Source organism: Podarcis muralis, chromosome 4 (genome assembly GCF_964188315.1).
Source record: "Podarcis muralis chromosome 4, rPodMur119.hap1.1, whole genome shotgun sequence".
In the NCBI taxonomy this organism is placed as follows: domain Eukaryota; kingdom Metazoa; phylum Chordata; class Lepidosauria; order Squamata; family Lacertidae; genus Podarcis; species Podarcis muralis.
In genome coordinates this window covers 47,187,535-47,204,375 of record NC_135658.1, presented here as the reverse complement: position 1 = coordinate 47,204,375, position 16,841 = coordinate 47,187,535, and the positions used below count along the sequence as shown (strand labels likewise).

General features: G+C 40.2%; 1 protein-coding gene and 1 long non-coding RNA gene across 20 annotated transcripts in view; one reads left to right on the top strand and one right to left on the bottom strand.

Moving 5' to 3' along the window:
• Positions 1-16,841, top strand: part of ROBO2 (roundabout guidance receptor 2) — a 939,553-nt gene that overhangs the window by 340,451 nt on the left and 582,261 nt on the right. The gene's annotated exons all lie outside the window — the stretch shown is intronic.
• Positions 2,920-9,944, bottom strand: LOC114595988 (uncharacterized). The gene is made up of 3 exons (XR_003706400.2): positions 9,830-9,944; positions 7,406-7,511; positions 2,920-5,906 (listed from the first exon to the last, which is right to left on the bottom strand). It is a non-coding gene; the product is annotated as an uncharacterized LOC114595988 (long non-coding RNA).

The window sequence follows — 16,841 nt, the reverse complement described above, 5'->3', positions numbered from 1 at the left end:
AAGGCATTGGATTAGAACCTCAACAGTTTCCCAGGGTTGAGTTGGGTAGAAGAAAGAGGGCTTAGTGTCATTTTGATGACATCTCACTCCAGACCTACCTTTTCCAGTGATTTCATGTAGATGTTAAACGATAAAAGAAACAAGGTGGGACACCAATGGCCAATATGTCACATAGGAGTCCCACAGATGGTTCTCCAAACAAGCCAAATTCCTAGTTTGTTTGGATAAACCATAGTTGAACTAACTTTAGCTCCTGGTTTGAAAGAAACATCAAACTAGGGTTAGTAAAAAATGGAAGCAGATACTTTTGATTTCCTGGTAGCCACCCTGGAGGAGGTGAGGTGGTCCAGAGCCTTGTCCTTGTGACACTAAACTGTGGTTTAATGTTATGTTTAAATGCAGCTGCTGCATAGAACATCTGAAAATGCAAGTATGATATTTCATTGATGTACATGTTCTCCAAAACATAGTTTCTAGATTCCTCCCCCCTCCAATCTTTTCTAGGTCTGCAGACCAAAGTTGTGATATAAAACTTGTCCTAGCTCAAAGACGCATATGAAAGGAAGCTTGTATGGGATTCAGTGCTAAAGCTCATATCTAAATTTGGAAAGAATTAGCTTTAGTTGCTATGGAAACCTCTGGTATTTCTCTATCCTTTTTGGAAGTGTGCACATTGCAAAATGATAAAAAGTAACACTCTCAGTCCACTTGGTGGGGTAGGAAGCATTAGAAATAATTTAACAATGCAATCTAGCTAGATAACAGCACTCTTTGTTTATAATATAATTATGTTTAAAATGCTTCTTGTCAGCTCAGTTCTTCATAATCTTTATGTGTATCTGTCTATGCATATAGCTGTGTATAGTGCTGTACCATTAGCAATTTTGCAGAAGTTACAGTACAATGCTAACCATGTCTACTCAGAAGTAAGTGCTATTGAATTAATTGTGACTTTCTCCCCTGTAAGTGAGGTTAATTGCCATCTAAGCTGGTTGCTAATTATTTTTCTTGCTCTTGAACCTTTAGAAAGGTTTTATACTATAACAATCTCACAATATCTATCAGTATTTTTTACACTGGTCAAAGTGTTTTAATATGATTCCTTGTTGCAATGTGTATTTGAGAAATACACATGAGGATCTAAATATTTTTGTTGTTGTTTTATTGTCTAAGGCTGCATTCAGACATGGGGTTTATTGAATTAATTTTATTGATTCTAATGGTGATGCTACTGTCCCAATTTCTAACCTCCTTTTCAAACTGCAGTACCTATATGCCACCAAGTCATGCTAAATTACATTCACACCAATAAGTATAGCAGTGTGAAAAAATGTTAGATATCAGGATTGTCCCCTTCACTCAACTGCTGTTGAAAAGAGGGGACAATCCTGGGGAGTGAGGCTCCGCAAGCTGCCACCTATAAGGTGGACTGAAGCAACTGCCTCAGATGGTGGAATACTGCAGGGCGGCATCCCTGTGAGAACTCCTTCCATCCTTGCCACTGCGTGTCATGTGGCTGCAGCAGCAGCTTCCAACAAGATCATGCAAAACTCTCATTTTATCTTGATGGAAACTGTTGCTGCAGCCATGCAACCTCAGTAAGCAAGGCTTTGACAGGGAGGAGGCACTGCTATTAGGGCCAGATCATTATAAAGACATAAACTCAGCTGATTTTTTTGACATAACTTTGTAAAGCCGATGTCATGTTTTGGGGCTATCCTCATCATTCTATTTAACAAATGTGCAGATGGAGTCTGGCAGTAGACACCCACATGCCTTACTGCCATAGTAAGGGTAGCACGTTGCAGTACATTTTGTACATTCATCTATTAGACACTTGCATAAGAGTAAGTTAGAGATAATTAAAATGCACCTTGCACACATTAGTTGACATACTGCTGACAAGAAGTGAATTATTGGCTAAAACTTCATTAGACCCAGTAATTTAAGGAGAAACTTTGTTTCACTGAGTCATCAGCATGTTTACAGTGGTACCTTGGGTTAAGTACTTAATTCGTTCTGGAGGTCCTTTCTTAACCTGAAACTATTCTTAACCTGAAGCACCACTTTAGCTAATGGGGCCTTCCGCTGCCGCCGTGCCACCGGAGCACGATTTCTGTTCTCATCCTGAAGCAAAGTTCTTAACCCGAGGTACTATTTCTGGGTTAGCAGAGTCTGTAACCTGAAGCATATGTAACCTGAAGCGTATATAACCCGAGGTACCACTGTACTTGGGAGTCAGCCCCATGAAACTCAGTAGGATTTATTACTAACCATGCAATTCTATGCATGTCTAATATCAGATTCCTCTTCCCCATCCCCACCCCCTTTAAAAATTCTGCATAGAACACCTTTAAACCACTGTGTCAGCTATCAAAAAAAGAGCTTGCCTTTTTGCTGAGTTGTAGCAACACATTTTGTTGTGAATGAAGCAGCTTCAAAATGAGGATTGTCATCTCAAGCCTGCCCTAGATAATCATTAGCACTGATTTTGGACATGTTCAAAAGTTAATGAATAGCAGTATAAATTACAACAACAGACATAATAAGGCAACAGAGGAGGAAGAAAATATAATTCATTTCTCCTTCAGTTTAGGAGGAGGGAGCAATAGGATTGAGAAGGGAGGCAGAGGGCTGAGAGAAGTTCTTCCTTGCCATTTCATACTGTGAGCAGCTTAATCTTGCTTGGGGGGAACTGCAGGTGGTTTTCCATATCTCCTCAATAGCCTAAAGCAGGGGAAATAAGAATTGGCAGATGCTAATTTACAAAGAATGTGAGCCTGTTTCAGATTTAGAAGAGAGACGCCATGGGTCTTAAGCCATTTCAGTTACAGTATTTGCCACACTTACATCCCTTACAATCTGCTCTGCAGCTTTTCAGCCTTTTCCTTTCTTTCCCTCAATCTTCAAAGTTATTCTCAAACCTCCAATTTATCCCCAATGAAGTTTTCTTTCAGATTGATTAGCATAAACTAAAGACCAAACTACATGATCTGTTAATCATACTTCCCTAACACACACAAAAACAGCTGCAGGGCACCAATTGGACAAAATGATTTGCACTGGTTTCCCATCAAATATGTCTTACTTTGTTGCTATTTTACACTTCCAAGGCTGTTTACAAAAAGTAGTCAATATATATGTGGAGTTCCACCCTTGGATATTACTTTTTTTTAGAATCAAGCATTCAAATTAAAAGCCTGACCAATGACCAATATATTTACCTATGTATTGCTATTTCCTACCTACTAGGTAGTTGATCCCTATCCTTCCGATTCTTCAGTTTGCGCAACATGTTTCAATTGGTGCCAGGAAAGGAGACACTCGGGAAGGGTGAACTGTTGTTCTGCTTATTAATCAAAACTCTGCTTATCACAGTTTTAATGGTATAATAATAATGACAAAGCAACGAAATGCAAAATTATTTGCTCTTAATGACCAAATCACAGTACAGTACAATACATGACAAGAAAATCAAACCAGATCATCAGTTATCTAGCTGTCTGCCACCTTTTGTTTTTATATAAAGGTAAAGGTAAAGGGACCCGTGACCATTAGGTCCAGTCGTGGCCGACTCTGGGGTTGCAGTGCTCATCTCGCTTTATTGGCTGAGGGAGCCGGCATACTGGTCATGTGGCCAGCATGACTAAGCCGCTTCTGGCAAACCAGAGCAGCATGCACAGAAACGCCGTTTACCTTCCTGCCGGAGCGGTACCTATTTATCTACTTGCACTTTTTGGTGTGCTTTCGAATTGCTAGGTTGGCAGGAGCAGGGACCGAGCAACGGGAACTCACCCCGTCGCAGGTATTCGAACCACCAACCTTCTGATCAGCAAGTCCTAGGCTCTGTGGCTTAACCCACAGCGCCACCCACATCCCTTTTTAGGCTATAGGTTGGGCTAAATAATGTTCAAAACAATGGATATATAAAATTTAACACAAATATGCTCTGGCCTTAACTACGTAATACCCCCTACCATTGAATGAGTGTTTTTTTGCAGCATGCCCCAATCACATTTGCTTTTTGAAATGATATTTGTTGTATTTTTTAGTACCACAGCTGGTTTTCATTTTCCTGTGTTCTCTATAACCCTTAATTCTTTTTCCCCCAGTTCAGTATAAAGAAAGTCTCTATGAGAAAAGAAACAGTTGGGCTCTAATGTAAACCTCTCACTGTTACCTCATATTGTATCAATATGTTCCGCCCCCAATGATCTCCCTTTTCCACAAATATTTGATGTGCCATCACTGATGTTGCTGAATACATTTCCATTATGTTTTCTGTTGTAAATAATTATGGTAGATATGAGTGAATTGTAAGGCATTTCAAATTCCTTGCATGAGTAATTCATGTGTCCATTATTCAGGGGTTTTAGCATATTGTGCCCATTTGGGCATTGATAGGTTTGGATTAAATAGAAGGGAAATGCAAGTGTTACTCTTTCCTGATAGAGCCATCACTGTGCTTTGCAGGTATAATTAATTTGAGTTCAGGAAAAAGTCTTTAAAGGAATAATGAAAGGACAACTTTTAAAAAAAAGATTCACTGCAGAAAATGACTGGGACTCTCTGATAGCAAGGTCGTAGATTTAAGAAATAACTCTTTCCATCTTTTCACACTATGAAAGACATTACTTCAGTGTCAGAGGGCTTACGGATTTATCTATGCCATCATCTACAAAAGAATAAAAATGAACTCTTGTAAAAAAAATACCACTTTCATAAATTCTTAGGGGGAAAGTGATTTGAGAATTAGACAATTAAATCCAGATAAAATTGCTTTTGAGATGTGCCTGATCTGAATGGTCAAACAGAATATTCTGTAAAGCAGATAGCTTCAACATTTCTCACTGGAAAAAAAATTATATTCTGTGAACTCAAATCCTGTGTTCAGACTTTATTATGAAAACCAGTCAAATATATGTAAATATATTTCTTTCTCACAATAGTTTTCTGTGAGCACATTTTATTCTAGGAATGAGGGAGAAATTTGATTTAGTTAAATTTAAAGCCATTTTTTTTAAAAAATTAACACATTCCAAAACGATATGGGAACCAAGACATAGCCATCTTTTTAAATTCACACTTTTCTGAATTTTGCAGCATAGTTTTTCAGGCATCCAAAAATACTCGGCTTTGAGGCCAGAAGAAGTTTCTCTAGGAAGGCTATTTAATAGAGTTTGAGTCTCTACCAAAAGCACCTGTTCCTCATGGACATCCACCACACTTCTATTAGTGTGGGAACATGGAGCAGGGCCCCATATGTTGTTAAGGGGCCCTGCTTGTTTTCTTCAGTTGGCAATGGTCACTCATTTTGGAACTGAATACCCCCCCCCAAAGGAGGATTGTGTGGGTTTCTATGCTCATTCTAATGCAATTCTGAGCTGCATCAACAGAACTCTAGTGTCATGATCAAGGGAAGTAATAGTACCACTCTATTCTGCCTTGGCCAGACTCCACCTGGAGTCCTGTGTCCAGTTCTGGGCACCCCAGTTTAAGAAGGATGTTGACAAGCTGAAACATGTGCAGAGGGGAGAAACTAGATGTTCAAGCGTCTAGAAACCAAGCATTATGAGGAAATGTTGGAGGAGCTGGGTATTGCCTGGAAAAGAGGAGAGTGAGAGGAGATATGATAGCCATCTTCAAATATCTCAAGGGCTGTCACATGGAAGCTTGTTTTCTCCTGCTTTGCTTGGTAGGACTCGAACCAATGGCTTCAAATTACAAGAAAGGTGATTCCAACTAAACATCAGGAAGAACTTTCTGACAGTAAGAGATGTTCAACAGTGGAGCTGACTCCCTCGAGAGGTGGTGGACTCTTCTTCCATGCAGGTTTTTAAGCAGAGGTTGGATGGCCATCTGCCATGGATGCTTCAGCTGAGATTCCTGCATTGCAAGGGGTTGGACTAGAAGAGAAGAAGAAGAGTTTGGATTTGATATCCCACTTTATCACTACCCAAAGGAGTCTCAAAGCGGCTAACATTCTCCTTTCCCTTCCTCCCCCACAACAAACACTCTGTGAGGTGAGTGGAGCTGGGAGACTTCAGAGAAGTGTGACTGGCCCAAGGTCACCCAGCAGCTGCATGTGGAGGAGTGGAGATGCGAACCCGGTTCCCCAGATTACGAGTCTACCGCTCTCAACCACTACACCACACTGGCTCTCTAGATGACCGTTGGGGTCCCTTCCAACTCCACAATTCTATGAGTCCATGATTCATCTCTTATATCAGTCTAGCTATTTGTTGGCAGACTACCACCTCAAGAACCCTATGTTTTGTATCACGCAGGCCTCTGTTAGAACTAAACTGCTGATCTGTTCCTTTCATGTGGTTTTCATAACAGGACAGTATTCACATATGTAACTAACATTCTAATCCTACAGCTTCTCCACATACACTGGTAGGTAGTGGCCCAGTCAGTCACATATTTTAAAAACTCCACATCTAGGTAGGTTGCCTCCTACTGTAGCTCTCAGCCTTACTGTGGATTATGATTGTTTCCTTTGGCAATGGCAGCTGCTCTTAGGTCCAGATTATCTTCAGGCTCACCTTCAGCCTCTTTTAAGTGGCTTCCTCAGTCTTTCTACAGCCAGCTCTTCTCTTCCAGACAACACTGTGCCTGCCCTTTTGTCTCTCTGAAACCTACAACTAAGAACCAATGAGTTTAAACACAATGTCCACTAAAGGACTTATCACAACTTGACCTTCTTATTCTATCACAACTTCTTCTATCACAACTTGACCTTGACAACAGACCCCTATAAAAGCGGAGCTCTACTTCCAACTGTCATAATGGAAAATCTTCCAGTTACCAAAGAAACAGCAGCTATGTCACTTATACCAGACTCTCTCTTTCTGGGCAGATTTCCAACTGAAGATCACACACACACACACACACACACACACACACACACACACATTAGAAGTCTATTAGAAGTCTTTTCTCCTTATTTGGTTAACTCTTTGCAAACCAAACAGTTCTTATAACACAACTACACTCTTACATGAAATTTTTCTTCTTCACAACACTGCAGTTTATTCACAATCTATACAGGTATTTTTAGTGCATTCCCTGAATGCTATTCAAGTTGGTGACAGAAAAAAAGAAGCAACACCTCCATCTTTCTACTTTATTTATACTATGTAATTTTATAACTGCTTAAAAAAAATAAAAACTAAAAAGTAATGTAATATGTGTTTAGTTACAAATATGCAGGCTGAGCAGGTAGGAAGCAAGTAGGCAGATAGACAGGAATTTATACTTTCCCACAAAAGATAATTATTTTCTAAAAGCCATAACATTACAGCTGAAGTCCAACATTATAAACAAAGTCGTCCAAAAAACATAGAATCTGTTTTTCTCTAGGCAGATTCAAACAGACAAAACTAGTCTTTCAGCCTCATACCTAGGTTAGGTAGAGCTTCAAGTACTTCCCATTTTGGCTTCATGAACAATCCTGGCTGTAAGGAAACCCTTGTTGTTCATAATCAAGTCCCAGCTTTTCATTTTCCCTTTTAGAAGAAAAAAAACTTTGAGAAAGTGAGATGGCAAATCTGCATAATAAAAGAGAGGTATGCCACAATTATTTTTGAGAGACACATAGAGACAAATACAATTTCTTCCTGTTAAACAATTGGCAAAACATTTTCCTTTGTTATTTTGACAACCCACATTATTATTTATGTTAGACGGAAAGTTGCAATTACACCATCAAATTAGTGAGTGTGAAGATATACTCAGGTAATTAAGCAAAACCAAAATAATTTTCATTTTAATTATTACAGGAAAACTCCATCTACAGAATGCAATGTTCTGTGCTGTCATTTGGAGGCCCTTGAAGAGATAATTGATAATGTCATGTTTATACAACTTTCCTTTCCGTAGTAGAGATAGGGAAATTATTTGCTGCAAACAAAACACTCAATCCTGTTCTATGAAAAGGCCATTGTTAGAATGTCGGGGTGGGGGAAGCCAGCTTTCCCTACTTCTAAAATCAATATATGAGCTATCACAAACAATTCTAGATGCTGTTAAAAAATATTAATTCATGGAGGCTCTTTTTAAGGACCTTGAGTGAAATATATGTAAATTTTCAGTGTTATTTTCTGTAACCCTTTTATGCAAGGAAGGGAGTCCTTCAATATTAAACATTGTTCAACCACATCTGAAGCATTTTATCATAGTTCACATTCATGGCGGTCCTTGTTTCATTCATATGGCGGCAAGCCCTCCCGGAGATTCAGAGAGGCCTAGGCCACTTCCCGCTTTTGAGGCCCCTAGCCAAGGTAAAGATTAAAAAAAGGAAAATGACAACACAAAACCAAAATAAGATATCTTAAACTTGCAGTTCTGAGCTGACACATTGTGACACAGGTCTGATGTACATAAAAACAGGTTGCAAAACAAAACAAAACAGTGTCTAAATTTGAGCTTGAGATCCAGGCCAAGTGGAAATGGCAGGGAAGTAGAAGAAGAAGAGTTTGGATTTGATTTCCCGCTTTATCACTACCAGAAGAAGTCTTAAAGCGGCTAACATTTTCCTTTCCCTTCCTCCCCCACAACAAACACTCTGTGAGGTGAGTGGGGCTGAGAGACTTCAGAGAAGTGTGACTAGCCCAAGGTCACCCAGCAGCTGCATGTGGAGGAGCGCAGACGTGAACCCGGTTCACCAGATTACAAATCTACCACTCTTAACCACGACACCATACTGAAAGTAGATTTCGCCTACACATAAGGAAAACATAACAGTAAGAGCTGTTCTACAGTAAAAGAGTCTGCCTTGGGAGGTCATTGTCTCTACTTTGCTGGAGGTATCTAAGCAGAGGTGCTGTACTTCCATCCTCCTTTGCAGATTCTGTATTGAGCTGTGAGGGGCGGCGGGGATGGACTGGATAACTTCTAAGGTCCCTTCCACTATAGTTTAAATGGAAACATGCTGCATGCTGCTGAAACTGCTGGCACTTCACTCCTCTAGCCACTATACTGAACCCTAAAGGGGAAGAAAAGGAAGTTAACATCATACCTACCGTATTTTTCACCCTATAGGACGCACTTTTCCCCCTCCAAAAAGGAAGGGGAAATGTGTGTGCGTCCTATGGGGCGAATGCAGGCTTTCGCTGAAGTCTGGAGAGCGAGAGGGGTTGGTGTGCACCGACCCCTCTCGTTCTCCAGGCTTCAGGAAACTCTGCGCAAGCCGCGGGAGCCCTCCCCCGGCTTGCGCAGAGCTGCCTCTTATCCCAAAGGCCCGGTGCGCTGAGCAGTCGCGCCGGGGCTTCGGGTAGCTCCGCGCAAACCGCGGGAGGGCTCCCCCGGCTTGCACAGAGCTGCCTCTTATCCCGAAGCCCCGGCGCACTGGGCAGTCGAGCCGGGGCTTCGGGTAGCTCCGCACAAGCCGCGGGAGCCCTCCCCCGGCTTGCGCAGAGCCGCCTCTTATCCCGAAGCCCCGGCGCGCTCAGCAGTCGCACCGTGGCTTCGGGTAGCTCTGCGCAAGCCACGGAAGGGCTCCCACGGCTTGCGCACAGCAGCCTGTTCTGGGGGCTGGGGGGGAAATAATTTTTTTTTCTTAATTCCCCCCCCAAAAGGTGCGCCTTATGGGCCGGTGCGTCCTATGGGGCGCAAAATACGGTAGTTTTCTCTTTGTGTAAGATCGATTTCTACAAGCTTGTCTTCCTCTGCAAACTGGCCATTCAGGGAGGAAATGCTTGGTTTCAGAAGAAAAATTCAGTATGCTAAAGTGGAATTTGGCACTGTTAAGAAAACACTGAGGAAAGGTTGAAGTAGAAAAGTGACAGAATAAAAGTTGCAGCATGAGCATACTCATTGTACTCACTGTTTGTGATAGACATTTCTTCCCTTGCTGGATTCAGGGGTCTCCAGGGTACACTTTAACAGCTATTAGCAACACACAGAGTAACAATCAGCCACCATTTAGGACAGGAGGAAAAGAATTCATTATTCAGCTGAAACTGGATAGAAAAACCAGTGCAGCAGACAGAATGTAATTACTGTTGTTGGAATTTGGCCAGGTCACTCCATTAACATTCCAAAATATTCCACAAGGATCACAAGAGGTTGTCAGCAAAAGTTTGCTGTCTTAAAACTACTTTCATTTTTTTTAAAAAAACACCACTTTTAACTGAGTAAAGTTTAGTCTAGCCTTTTCTCTTTGCTGTGAGAAAAATTGAAAACATGTTTATTTAATACTATATAATGCAAGCAATATAGGCACTATGAATGCATGATGATGATGAAATAATAATAATAAAGTTCATTATAAAGTTATGCATATAAGAAAACTTGGAAACCTTTGGTATGCCCTGTTTATATGGTCTTTTTCTTAGCAGATAATACAATTTTGTCTGCATCCATAAAAGTAGCATTTTGCAGATGACTTCACAAGATCAAAATACAATGTTGCAATTACGTTTTACATCTCCAAGTGGAAATGAGCAATAGGAATCAAAATGAAAAAGACACCAAAATGGTAATATACCTCATTATGAAGACACTATTTCCACAATTCTACCAGAGATACTCTATGTTTCAGAAGAATGGACTGATGTCACCTCATCATTGTTCATATCCCATTGGTTTGTCTCTGGAGTTAGAAGGCCACATTTTTATATTTCCTTGACTCTGTAAAAGAGTCTAAATGCAGTGGACTCAGTTGACCTTTTCATTAAGCTGTATGTTGATTGGTGGGCCATTCTACCTCTGTCCTACAGGTTAATGAGGCTATAAAAAGGAAGGACTGAAATGGCAAGCCAATCAGAAAGGTCAAAGTGGCACGGTACACCGCTACCGCTGACAAAATATATGAGGCATTAAAATTTGGATACCTCATTCTTAGTGACATGTAATGAGAGTAGTAAAGGTAAGCCCATGAGTGCATCCACTTCTCAAAGAATGCAATGTGGATAGGGATATCATACCACTGAAACCCAGTTGTGTTCCAGGGTCAAAATATATTGTTACTCTCGTCCCTACTTCCCCAAGTGGTGAGAAATTCCAGAAGAGCAGTTCTTGCCTAGGTTTGGTTTCCATTAGAAGCGGGTCATTGATGGCTTATGGTGTTTTGTAATGTTTGAACTTATTTTAAAATATACAAGTTGTGCATGAGTGGTGGTGCACAGCTTGAAATTCACTGCCTGAGAATTCACTGCCATGAGATGTCCAGAGAATCAGGCAGCACCCAAAAATGCTTCCAGAACTCTTACAGAGCTCTTTCTCTTGAATTTTCTCAGTTCCTTCACCAGCAGTCTATGGTCTCTTTCTGAATACACAAATATAGATCACATTGTTAGCTAGGAAGATGAAAAGTCTGCCTTTGCCCAAGGACTTAAGAGAGATTGAACAATCAGCCAGCAATACCTTTGGGCTTCATTAACTCTCTCTCACAGCACCATGGACTTATGATCTGTGCAATGTGTCCTCCTATACACATTAAATTAAGTTTTAGACTCAGTTCAGCATTCAAGGCAGCTTACAGGCTTTTAAGTAATAACATTTAAAACAATGCATTAAAATACAATACAAAAGTATTTTTTTTCCATTAAAAAAGAGAAAAATTTACAAAAAGAAAGATTTTCAGAAGTATAAAAATATGTTCTGTGCTGAACTTCAAAGTTTGTGCTGTTTAGGACTGCAATGATGTCAAAAGTCTAAAGTGAAAATAAGCATGAGCATAAGCCTCCCTTTGGAAAGACATCTAGTGCAGCTTAAGAAAGATTACCTCTTTCACTTCATTAGGTGAACCTTCTACTTGCCTATAGGTGTTTCCAATTAAGTCTTATACTGTAGCAATACTTTCTGGCACTGTAAATATTGCAATGTAGTGGAAATCCTCAACACAAATTCTTTAGAGTCTCTCCTGTTCCCTTTTTAATCTGTAGTCTCAATTAAACTCAAACAAATTCATATGCCCCTATTGTACCTCAGCCAAATGTGGTAAATAAAGGTCACTTTGGCAACAAGGAACACTAGAAGGTGCTTTAACAGCACCATTATTTCCTCACATGATTTACACCACCATTCCTATTATAGGAGGGGTGTGGGCCACACTCTAAATATTTCCCTATGAAAAGAAGGCACCAGCCATTGATGAATGAGAGCTATGTTGCTTCCAACTGTGGCATACAGTATTGATATATAGCTCTGTGCTTTTTCTAAAGGCACATTGCCCAATGTTGTTGTGACTGAAAACAGACGCTCTTTGTTTTGAAGCAGAAGGACTCAGCTTCAAAACCTACTTCCATAAAAAAAACTCCTTACTGAACAGGACGAGTTGTAGGGCAATGCGCCAACAGGTGCCTTCTGCCACTCTTTATCTCTGCCCGTAAAGCAACTGTGTGAAATTCTGCCAAGCTAATTATCTAGTTCAGTGCTGCTTCTTTCAAGACCCCAAATAAGCAAAAAAAAGAAAGAAAGAAAGAAAAAAGGTCACACGTAATATAAAAGGAAAACCTTTAGAGTCATCTGTTTGACCTTAGGAAAGTAAATATACCACCTGTGTAGTTCAAATTTTAATAAATCCCTCTACTTCATTTTGTGATAAAGAACCTTTTGTATATTCATTTTTTAAAAATGCATTACCATGCTCAAAGAATAGCCTTCAGGTCACCTGTATGGTGGTGTGGACAGTGGCTACACTAGTCAGATCTTTTATTAATTTTCTGTCCCCGCTCCCCCCCCCCCCAGTGAACTGATATAGCTCCAGCAGCTACCCCAAAATCGCTTACTATAGAAAACTGAATGTCATATATTCAAGGCAAGCTTTTCTATGCAAATGAGCCATCTCATATAGTTTTCAAAGGGGAAATTAAGGGAACACAGGATCTCTTGGGTTCAGTGTCTTCAATCCAACTGGCATGATGAAAGCTGTCTAGGTTCAAGGCTGGGCTACAGAACATCACAGCTGCTGAATATTTTACTTCTTGGGTAATAGACAATTTCACAGCAGATCAAACTCTGTGTGCTCAGAGCCTGAAGTAGACATGCAGTAGATTCATAAAATGTCTCCTGCTGGGTTATGTAAGGCTGATGAAATCAGAGAAGGGGAGGAGTGTTTGTGGAGTGATGTCATTACATTACCCAAAGGGGAGAGCTTTTCTTGTTTTTGCTGCTTATAAAATGCATTTAACGCCCTTCAAAGTTCCCATCGATATTTTATTTGAACAGAACCCTCCAAAGAAGCAAAACTTTGTGGTGAGATGTGTGAAAAACATCCCAGATAATTTTTCTTAGCCTTCTCAGCTTTGCTGTTGGCAAATTTCCTCAGCAAGTCTGAATGACCATTGGTGACCATTGGCTCCTGATGTCAGAGGAGAGAAGGAATGTTTGTCAGGCACTTGTTTTTTTCCAGAACGAGTATCCAGGTTCAGGATGAAGCATAAAGAAAAGTGGTGGTAACTGTAGCTAAAGAAGCCCCACATCCACATGGTTTAAAGGGAAAGGCCTAAGGAAAGTACTTTGAAGAACAACAGGAGACAAGGGTCAGTATTCTAAAGCAGGAGCAGATCCAACTGCTACTTGGAAATGGGAATTCTCGGCTGCATGCATTGCTTTTTCTCACCACCTCTGACACAGAAAATGGAAGTGGGCCCCATCTGCACTGTGAAGATGATGATGATGAATTATTAAATTTCTATACTGCCCTTCATCCGAGGATCACAGGGCATTTTACAACATAAAAACACAAAAAGACACAACATAATAACAAACAAAAACAATACCCCCCCCCCAGTTTAAAAGGCTATATATTGTTTAATTAGCCAAAGGATACACATTTCAAGTAGTATCATACGACTTTAAACAGTTCTGGCTTCCCCCAAAGTAGTTTGCTAAGAGTGTTGAGAATCATTAGGAGACTCCTCTATTCTCCTCATAGAGCTACAATTGACTAAATCATAGCTCTGTGTAGGGAAGAGGAACCTCCTAAGAACACAGCACCCTTAACAAACTATAGTTCCCAAGATTCTTTGGGGAAAGTCATGAGTGCTTAAAGTGATATTATATGGCTTTTAATTTATAGTGCAGATGTTGCCTTAGACCAGGCATAGGCAAACTCAGCCTCCAGATGTTTTGGGATGATTCCCATCATCCCTGACCACTGGTCCTACTAGCTAGGGATGATGGGAGTTGTAGTCCCAAAACATCTGGAGGGCCGAGTTTGTCTATGCCTGCCTTATACATTTGTTACTTCCAAAACCTCTGATCTAAGCATAAATGCTGCTGAAAACCTGCATTCATCAACTTTTTTATTTAAAGGTCTTACTCATGCATAACTGCTTCTGTGTCAAGAGTCACTTCTGCTTGTTTTGTAAATTCTAAGCACTTTTAGCCATGATTTCAGATTTGTTCCCATATTTCACTTCTTTTCTGCTATAGCTAATCCAAGAATGATTTATCAGCCATGTGTGTTATGTGGCTATACACAAGTCATTCTAATTCTGCAAATACAATTGTGTAAATGTCTTCTCAGAAGTAATGCTCCATTTAGTTCATGGCGCTTATTCCCAGGTAGGTGGGTGTCGAATTGTAGCCCAAGAAGCATTTTTAACTTTAAAGTGAAAATAAATCCAGGAATGTTCATTCTGAAGTGGAACACTAGGAAATCATATTGATTTCAATAATCCCATAACATTACCATTTAAATATTCTTGTCTGCTGATATGTAACCATCTGGAGAAGTTAGTATTTCTCATGAAAATAAATCAGGATTAGTATTCAGTAAATCCATGGCCTGATTTGGCTATCGGTTTTTCATTACAATGTACCTGCGATTTCTAATTGTGAACACAGATTTAGGTATGTAGCAAAATTCTCATTTTGAGAAGTGATGGTATTTAACCAGTACAGGGGATCGACTCAGCAGCTGAGCTGAAAGTAAGCTAATTTGGTTATTGGCAAGTGCATGTGGCGATCCTTCTCCACTCATTCAGAAAATAGGAATTAAGTTGATTTGACAGCCCTCCAATTTTGCTTTCAGTGGTATTGATTCCCCTCATCCAGGCTGCACTTTTTCGAGGGACTGATGGGCTCACTTGCTCTAATCACATTTCATTGTACATTCTCTGCATGCAATAATAAATTTGACTATCCAGATCAATTCTGACCCCATTTCCATTCAAATGATGTGAAGTGCTGATTGCTTTCCAGGTTTTTAAAGCAACAATTTGTGGTGTATTTTCTTAAAAAGGAGAGGAGACTGCTTTATGCAACTGTATATACTTCTTCAGTCTGTGTAAGTAGTGGTGTTGTTGTTCGTTATCATCTCTGTATTTCCAGAGCTCACTCACGTGGATATCCCAAGCCTTTTTCTAAAAGGAGATAACAATAGCTTTATAGGAATGTCCTGGTTTTATGGCAATTCTGGAGAATGACACCCTTTGGTGTCATGGAACAATGGCACAGCTGTGCTCTCTAAGTGTTGCTTCAGTGTTGTTAGAGCTGATATTGATATGAATTATCCTGACTATTCGGATGTGCTTGAATGCAAAGGCTAAATATTGGCAATTTTTTTTCTTATTTTCAGTGATACCTCCCCCCAATCATGTGAAAGTTTATTGTTGGGGAGGGTGGGAGAATTGTGTGCTCTCTTGTGCATTGCTTTATCTGTGCTTATCAGAATACTTGATGTTGAGAAACTTTGTAGCCAATCATCACACACCAGCTACAATATATATAAGCCTGAAGAATATTCAGTTTTGGGGGTAAAGCAACGAGCTCACAGTGGTTTTGTTCAGCTGTTGTGCCAGTTTCATTTCTATTGAGATTCACTTCTGTTGAGACTGGCACAACAGCTATACACAACCACACTGAGCTTGATGCTTTACCCCCTGAACTGAAAATGTTAAAATATACACTTGATAGTGAAGCTTATAATGGCATTTAAAGTGATGAGTATTAGTGTTTCATGCAAGCCTTCCTGCATATGCAATTAATTCCAGTGTACCGTAAGTGCCCTTTCATAAATGGCAAGTGAAAAGGGCCAACTTGCATAATCTTCTTATGCAGTGTTGATGTATACCAGGAAAATCTTCTGGACTACTCCTATAATGACTGTTATTTGACAGAGCAAATGAGATTGAATTATCTTCAACTTGCAAGCATTAGCTCAAGTCTCTTAGCTCAGCGAGCCCCACCTAACTGCAAGCTCCCTTCAACACTTGACTCAGTATTACCTCAGAAGGAGTGGGTGAGCAAAATGGTAGCATTATGCATGCCAACAAGAGTTATTTATTTATTTAGACATTTATTTGTCATTGGCTACATAAAATGTCTGAAAACAATTACAAAAATGTCTGCCAAGCTTACAAAAAGGACAAATCCTACCCCGTCCTACTAAAACAGGCAGAGTTATCACATCATGTGTTCCCAGTTAAGAACCAAATGCCTATGAAAGCAGGAACATCTTCATCTGGTGCCTCCAAGTTTAAAATGATGGTGCCAGATGTCCCTTCTATGGAGATCATCCCACAGTCAGGGAGCCACCAAAGAGTTAGAAGTGAGTCACAACAGAAAGAGTCATGCAGCACAATAGGCAACACAAACACAATAGACAGTATCCAGCCACTGGGTTGTGGAAAGCACAAGTACCAATATCTGGCCTGCCCACTTGGAGCATCAGCCTCATTAGCACCAGTATGTTCACAGGAGAACAGAACATTTAAATGTTTTCTGCATGTAAATTCTGTTTCACATATGCTAAAACAATGTAACATGCTTCTTGAACACCTGATTTTTTTATTTTTAAAAACCCACTCTTTTAATCCATGCACCAGAGGCTGATTTAGGGCAGTGTGACTGGTTCCGCCATAGTGGGCGCCAAGCCTAAGGGGTAT